General features: G+C 39.7%; 1 long non-coding RNA gene across 1 annotated transcript; it reads left to right on the top strand.

Annotated features, from left to right (window-relative positions):
* The first annotated feature begins 788 nt into the window (after nucleotides 1–788).
* Nucleotides 789–7,760, top strand: LOC136686625 (uncharacterized). Its single transcript, XR_010800339.1, has 3 exons — nucleotides 789–839; nucleotides 5,067–5,132; nucleotides 7,180–7,760. It is a non-coding gene; the product is annotated as an uncharacterized lncRNA (long non-coding RNA).
* The last annotated feature ends 741 nt before the right edge of the window (nucleotides 7,761–8,501 follow it).

Raw genomic sequence — 8,501 nt, forward strand, 5'->3', positions numbered from 1 at the left:
CTGACCAAAGCCACATTTGAAGTTTTATTTTCTCAATGAACATTAAAACCTGCAGGAGTGTGTCTCTGTAGACTATATTCTGTTAAACTGCTGTGGGGCTGTAGCCTCGTACATATGATCCATTGTGGTCGACCTGACATTCAGGGTTAACTCCAACTGAGGATAAAGTTAACGGGCTAATGAGAAAAACCTGAGCTAAGAGTCTGTCCTATCCACCCAGAAGCTCGAGCCAAGGTTTGGACCACTGCCCCACTCAGGAGCACAAGTGGCACTTGTTGAGGTCACATTTGTATTTACTTAGTTTTTAAATAATATTTGTGTCACTCTTATAAAAGTATATAATTTATTTACAAAATACAGTCACAGGAGTGTGTGTGTGTGTGTGTGTGTGTGTGTGTGTGAGTGAGTGACTGGGTGAGTGTGTGAAACATTCCACAGGTGTGAGTGTTATTTCTGGAGGGTTACATATATGTTCCAGCACACTGTAATTATTAAGCATCCTCTTCTGCAATATGATAAATGTTCCCTCAGATATTGATGGGAATCACTGAAAATCTCTAAGCAGTAATAAAATATGAATATTTTGGAGGTATCTCCAACCCTGATAAAGTGCAGCTATGATCTGTCTTGCACTTATCTTTATCAGTTGTATCTTTCACTTCTATTATATTTGTATTTAACGTGACTCCATTTTATATTACATGGGATTTTTTTTAAAACAATGTCCACAAAGGAAGTGTGGTTAACTGAAAATGAAAGTATCACTAAAGAATATTAAGGAAGTGGAGGGGCGTTTTACAGAAAGACTTCAGCTTGCAACAAGACGCTCTGTTTCCAGGGTGAGTTTAAATGACTAATTTCTGGTTTTGTGGCAAATAAAGGCCATTAATTCATTTAACTTTGAGAAATGATCATCTTTTGACATAAAAGCAGAGCCAGTCTCATTTTCCTGATTTGTGAAATATTTCACAAATATGTATTGTTCTGATGGCCTGTTTTTAGATATCTGTGGCACAAATATTTGGAATTTGTCTGTGAATTGAGTTCAGAGTTGAAAATTCATTTGGTTGAGGCATTATCTGATTGTGAAAACTTTCACAAAAACACTTCTAGAGCTTTTCTAAAGCACTTTAGATTTCAGCCTCCACCTAGAAAATCAGCCCTTGTCCCCTCACCACACACCAGCTGTTAGAGAGAGAGGAGACGAGAGAGGGACAGAGCTGCTTTAGTGGAGAGGGGGTGATCAGGAGGATGGAGAGAGTGACCATTAGACAACTATGTTTGATAAAAAACCTGGACACTGACATACTGACAGCTGATGGATTATACAAGCAAAAACACATGTCCATAAGGCCTATGTAACAGAATCAGAGAAGGTTTTGTGCTTTCTGAAGTAGGCTTGTTCATAGCACTGAATATGTTAAACATTTACAGCATCATTATGAGAATAAACAACTGCTTACCTGACATTTTCCGTGTCAGTAGCACCACACACAAATGACCAGACAATACTTTGGTAGTCGTCATATCCAAGGGATACAAAATAAGACTTTGAGACTAACACTCTAAAATCCTCTGGATTACAGCGTGTGGGCACATGCCTCAGAGTCTCCTTGTATTTTGTTGAAGTGAATTCACAGAACTCCTTAAGAGTTTTAACTTTTTTTGCAGGACAACAAAACACTTGAGTTTCTGAAAAATAACGGGTTGTGCCGATCATAATTTACTAATACCTTATCTGTGCCACATGAATGTAGTTGATTGAAAGTCAGTTGTTTTCAGTGATGGATGCTATCTGTTTAAATATGGCTTCGCTAGATTCATCAGGGTTGTCGTAAACATCTAGCAATCCATACTTCACACACTCAGATGCATTAAATTACTGTGTATGGGAACAGCTGTGTATGGCCAGAACTGGACACATCAGAACACACGGCAAAGTACTGTACTTTGCTAACTCCCCTTCCTAATCTCTCTTTACTAAATGGTGCAAACATCTTCCACTAATGCCTCACATTTTGTTCTGCCACAGGACAACTTAGTTGCTATATTAGAATCACAGTATATTTTTGAACTGACCTTGTTCCCACAGTCAGTGGACAGGTAGCTGTGGCCATGTCACACAACGTGATAAGTATATGTTAATTCAGCGACAGCAGTTTTGTCTTTTTTGATCAAGAACGATGAAATTTCTTTGGTTGTTTGTGTGATTTGCACACGATTCTGGCTTTTTTTTTTTTAGCTTTAGCATGGTCATAGCATGATCAACTGGGCAGAGTGTACACACAGCAGAAAGTTGGTAACCTGGGGTTGTCTCTAGCCATGCAGTGTAATATTAATTTTTAATTCAAATACGTTGAATGTTTCATTTTCTATTTAACATGGTTATCTAACCCTGTATGCATCTCATCATTGTCCTCTGTTTCATCATCCAAATAAAATTATCTAGCCTAAAATTAGGATAGGTGGCAACACCAGAGACCACTGGGACAGATTCAGCCGGCTCAGTGTCACAGCCCGACTCTGTTATTGTTCGTTTTCTCTAAGTCATATATAGTGGGGAAAAAAGGCTTTTATATAAGACAGTGGTTAAAGCCACATTTGAAGTTTCTTTTTCTCACTGAACATTAAAACCTACAGGTGTGTCTCTGTAGACTTTATTCTGTTAAACAGCTGTGGGGCTGTAACCTTGTACAAATTATACATTGTGGTTGACTTGACATTCAGGGTTAACTCCAACTTTTAAACTGCCACGGGGCTATAGCCTTGTACAAATTTCACGGAATCAGAGACTGACTAAAAAAGTGGAAACTGGTATCAGACCAAACCTGACGAGAGCTATCGAGAGATCTCATTCATTTGTGGAGGGATCTGAGCTCAATTAAAGGAATGAACTGGAAATATTTACCAGTGTAGTGATGATCTTCTGGAACACAAGGAACACACTGTGGGTGTGAAACAATGATTAAACTCATGCATAAATTCTTCTCTCCACTTTCCATTTATTTTTCAGTGTAGACTCAAAAACAGTCTGTGTGCGTAATGACTGCTGTAATATATTGATATGAGGTTTTTATGAGACTACAAAAGTGCCCTTATAATGCCCTTCACAGGTCATTAACTTTAATTGTACCACAGTTAGTTCTGACCCTGCAATGTGATTGGCTGAGAGACCTTCTAGGCGTGTCAATATACCATAACGGCACTCTGACCGAATCTCTTAAGGTATCACTCCACAGAATACATGTAACTTAGCAACGACGCCAGCTCTCTGTCCACTTTGATACCCCACTGACTATAGGCCTCTGCTGGTCCACCATTGGTCCACTCAGATTACTGCCCTGTACAAGGTCTAACTTTAATCTCCTCAAAATGATTTTAACTTCACAGAGACTTTTATTCTGGGAAACAAACTAATACAAATATTACCAGAAACTGTGAGAGATACAATCATGAGTAGGCCTCATAAAATAATGATGCTGAAAATGTTTAACATTGTGCTGACTGAAAGTTATACTCATCTACTTTAAAGAAATGTTAAATATAAACATCTGTAAATTGGACTGTGAATGAAAAAGTGACATGTCGTCTAAAGCTCGGTTTAATCACCGGTGGTCCTCCCAGAAAACGCTGTGCAAAACGCCAGTGGACCTCCAACTTTGCCCTCGGTGAACAGATCATGGCTCCACTGTCATTTTGCTACCAAGGAAAGGGTGGATGATGTGAGTGACTCTCTCGGGTAAAGCCCTGACTCGGGCCTCAGATGGGAATGTAAAGGGAGTGAGAAAGTAAAAGTAGAAATGTAAAGAAGTGGGGGAAGTTTTGCAGAAAGATTTCAGACTCCAGCAAGACCCTTTTGTTTCAGTGGTGAGTTTAAATGAATTCTCTTTCAGCTGAATTCAGTGAAATAAGATCATGATTGTGTGGTAAACAGGAATAGACTTGCAGTTAGCATTTCAAGTATTCATCTTTGTCCATGCCGAAATCCACCAATATTACAGCGTTTATTACACTACAACTTATAACTTCACCAGGTGAGCGCTCAGATTCTCACCAGACTCACCATTCGTTTAACATTAATACAGGTTTAATTAATCAATTAACTAATTAATTAATCAATTTGTCCCTCCTCCGTGGCCTGTATATCGCGAGCAACGAAAGTGAATCTGTTCAAACAATCGTGTATTAAACGTGATTATTTTCAGGTGATTTTCAATACAAATGCCACACAAAACTCAAAATTAAAATGTTGTTTAAATAGCTAGAGCTCGATTTGTGAACACTTTAAGTAGTACATCTACATTCAGGGCAAATATACTGCATTAATTCATATAACTTTAATAACTGACCAACACAAAAGCAGACTCAAACTAAATTTTCCAGATGTGACATATTCCACAAATATATTTTGTTCTGTCAGTGATTGATTGATCTGTTTTCACCCTAAAAGATGATCTGGAGGAACTAGTTCTGAAATGAAGGCAGCAGCAGGTAGTGTCTCTGTCACAGCTCCAGGGACCTGGAGGTTGTGAGTCCCGCTCTGGGTGACTGTCTGTGAGGAGCTGGGTGTGGTCTCCCCAGACCAGGATCATCAAATTATATGTCCATGGGCAGAGATGTGAAGTTGGCCCCAAGTAGCTTAATTTTTAATGATGTGGGTGTTTTTGTGGAATAGCTCATGTAAATTGTTACTGGAAGTCTTTCTATTTTCTCTCAAAGAACATTGGTTATTAAAGTGAAATTAAAACTGTTTCAGTGCATTTTATCTAGGAGGGACTTTGACTCCACTAGCTGCAGCACTAAATGATGGACAGCTAACTCTGGCTGCTGACTGGCTAAATAAATGGGGATCGATGGGAAGCACTCTTGTGCTGTAGAGTATTAGCCCCTCCCTCTGACTGAGGGAGAGCTGTGGAGCTGCATCATTTTAACATTTTCTCTTCAGGAAAATGTAAAAATACCTGGGGCACAGCAGCCAGGGCCTAGGCATGCCCCTGACCCTATTGTTACCAATCATTGCACTTTATTTACTGTCAGTTAACACACGCTTATTTGTCCTCTCACAGTGAGCATCCTCAGAAAAATGCAAAAGACAAATCTTGCCGAGAAGCTGGAGGAGAAACTCAGGAAAGGTAACTGTGCTGTGGTTGGTGGTGAAGCCCTAAAATTGACCAAATGTCCAGTTTACACTTAGCAACCATTATTTTTCTCAATGGATACAATTTACTGAGAGTGGCAAGCACAAACATACAGTCCACAAAACGGAATGTTGAATGAACAGTTTTGTAGCACTTAGTTTGACGTGGCCTACCTCCTACCCATTAAATCACCAAACCCTAATGGTCATTAGAGGGATAATACCCACTAACAGAATGGGATTATTTATTATATATATACACACACACACTGATTATAGTCTGACTACGCTACCTGAGGAATTTCACCTCAGGAAATAAGACTAGTAAAACTAGCCAGTCAACCCAGGTTTGTTTGATGGAGACAGAGACCAGTTGTCCACACAATTTTATTTTCACAATAAGAATTTAATACACATTCAAACATTGACCTAAAACACTATTAATCATTCATTAAAAATCATTCAAAATTACTATATTTTAAATGTCAACGAGCTGCCACAACTAGAGAGAAAGAGAGCGAGAGAAGGGCTCTAACAGAAAAAACAAAAAAACAACAAATTGACAAACTCAAGAAATAACCAATTACAACAAAAACAAACAAATGAAAATCAATAAGGACAGTATACACTTAAAGACCACACGAAAAATGATAAGAAAAGTAAATGAGCAAACCCAAAATTGAAATATAACCAGCTAACTAAACCCAAAAATTGACACATATCTAACAAAATAGAACGGAAACGTAACACAAGAGAATAGCAACAATTACAAAAAAAACAAACAAAAAAAAAAAAAAAACAGAACTGCGCCTTGAAAACCAAACAAAAAGAAAATAACCAAAAACAAACAAACAAAACGATTTAACAGACCCGCAAATGATACGAATCTATAACAGCGCAGCAGCACGACTTTGCCAAGACACGGAGAAAACAGCAGCACCACGAGAGGAGGAGCAGCTAGGGGAATGTTTAAACTCCGTTTAAAAAGGAGTCTCTCTCTCTCTGTCGACACTGAGGTGCGACAACCGATAGAAGAGAAGGAGCAGCTGGCAGCGTGACGCTTCTAACGAAACATAGAATGTAAATACAAAAGACGACGGGAAATAGAGAGAGGGAGCACGCCTACCTGGAATGAAGCTGTGAAGCAGCAAGATAGTGAAGGTGCAAAGCAGAGCAGCAACGATGTGAAACAGAGAATGAATGAAGGCCTCAGACCACGGCACAACACCCAGAGCAATCACTACTAAATACACACAAATCACCCCATTACTCCACACATTGTAAACCCACACAAATAGGAAAAATATATACCGACACCCATGGATAAGCGGTTACAGATAATGGATGGATGGAAATCATTGCAGTTGTGCCTGAATCCACCACGCCAAACCAGCGACAGGAAGGTCAAGTTCACCGGAAAAGGGGGAGGGGGGAGCCAAGCAGGGCAAACGAATCATTAAGTCCTCCTACTCCCCCTTCTTATAGGGCTACAGTGACATCCCCCAATTAACCCTTAACATTACCCTTACATGAGTATTAACTGAAAATAAATAAAACACAATCTGCCATTAGCAAACACTGAACACCATATCACCACACAAGAAGATCCTCGCAGTCACCACAAATACAGTAAGCCACACCTTAATAACCACCTCAGGAGAGTGTAGCATTAATGTGGGACACCATAGCAGCCAACAAATATAGCAGAGCAACTGTTCACCAAAGCCCTAGCAACTGCCTTGTAACACTCTAGCAACCCCTAAAGATGCTACATCAACCAGTTAGCAACCACCTAGCAACACCTGTGAGTTATTAAAGCCACACATTCCTAACGATATATATTCAGGAAATGCTCTTTGTAATTTGTAATATATTGTAAAAATAAATAAATAAATAAAAACCAAAATATAACATTTGCTGAACCCAGTTTTCATGTATGCTGCTAGAGTTTACTAACACAGTGCCACTGGGCCACAGTGATCTAAACAGTTTACACCCATCTCTCACACTGCCTCTGATGTCTAATTCTTCTCTTTTCTCAGCCCAAGGTCTGTCAGATGATGTTGACAGTACTGTCTCCACTCCAGCTCAGGCTCAAGATCAAGCTCAGGCTCCTGGAGTGATACAGAACATCTCGGCTGATAATAGCAGCAGTGTTAAAGCCCCTGTTATCACCAAATCCACATTTAATGACACAGTGACCTTTAATTTATAGAGAAATGAAACACCAACAGCAGATTTTCTGGAACCAAAATTCAAAATATAATAATGTACTATGATATTTTATACATTGCAATGTGTGGTCCGTCTTATTGGTTTAATCTCCTTTTTACAATCTTACCCCTGACTGCCCTCTGTTTCTGTAGTCTTTGTTGTAGCAGTGAAGCAGACTGACCTCCAGATTCTAGGGATTTCTTTCAACTTGAACAACCCAAACCACAGTGAAAGAATGAATTCCAGCACTGTATCACTCTGTGAATCCTGAAGTGCATCTCAGTCAGTCGTTCTGTGAAAAGGTGCAGTCATTATCACCAGAAAGAACCGTACAGAAACAGAAGCAGCTTTATCTGCAGAAAAAAAAATGTTTTATATTTGACACAGTTGAAAATCACAATAAAACTTTGCCGAGCTGCTTGTGAAGTGGGATTTATTATTGATCTGGTGTGTATTTGTTTTATAAATGAATGAATGAGTGATAGTTTCACTTCTAGAGCTTTTCTAAAGCACTTTAGATTTCAGTCTCCACCTGGAGGATCAGCTCCAGTCTCCTCACCACACACCAGCTGTTAGAGAGAGAGGAGACGAGAGAGGGACAGAGCTGCTTTAGTGGAGATGGGGACAATCGGGAGGACTGGAGAGAGCCAACACAGGGCAGATTCAGCTGGATCAGGGTCACAGCACGACTCCGTTCATATTCAGAAAGTCGTTTATAGTGAAAAAATAAATCTTTTATATAAGAAGTTAGTAGTTAGATGTGGCCAAAGCCACATTTGAAATTTTATTTTCTCAATGAACATTAAAACCTACAGGAGTGTGTCTCTGTAGACTATATTCTGTTAAACTGCTGTGGGGCTGTAGCCTCGTACATATGATACATTGTGGTCGACCTGACATTCAGGGTCAACTCCAACTGAGGTTAGAAGTTAGAAGTTAACCGGCTAATGAGAAAACCCTGAGCTAAAAGTCTGTCCTATCCACCCAGAGGGTGGGGCAAACGCTTGGGCCGCTGCCCCACTCAGGAGCACAACAGACGGGCTTCAGCTCCAGCTTAGAATCTACAGTGGGTACGGGAATTAGTCATTATTTGTTACTGCTTATCCAGTTCAGGGTCGCGGGGGGTCCAGAGCCTACCTGGAATCAAATT

The sequence above is a fragment of the Hoplias malabaricus genome, chromosome 2, assembly GCF_029633855.1.
Source record: "Hoplias malabaricus isolate fHopMal1 chromosome 2, fHopMal1.hap1, whole genome shotgun sequence".
NCBI classification, from domain to species: Eukaryota; Metazoa; Chordata; class Actinopteri; order Characiformes; family Erythrinidae; genus Hoplias; species Hoplias malabaricus.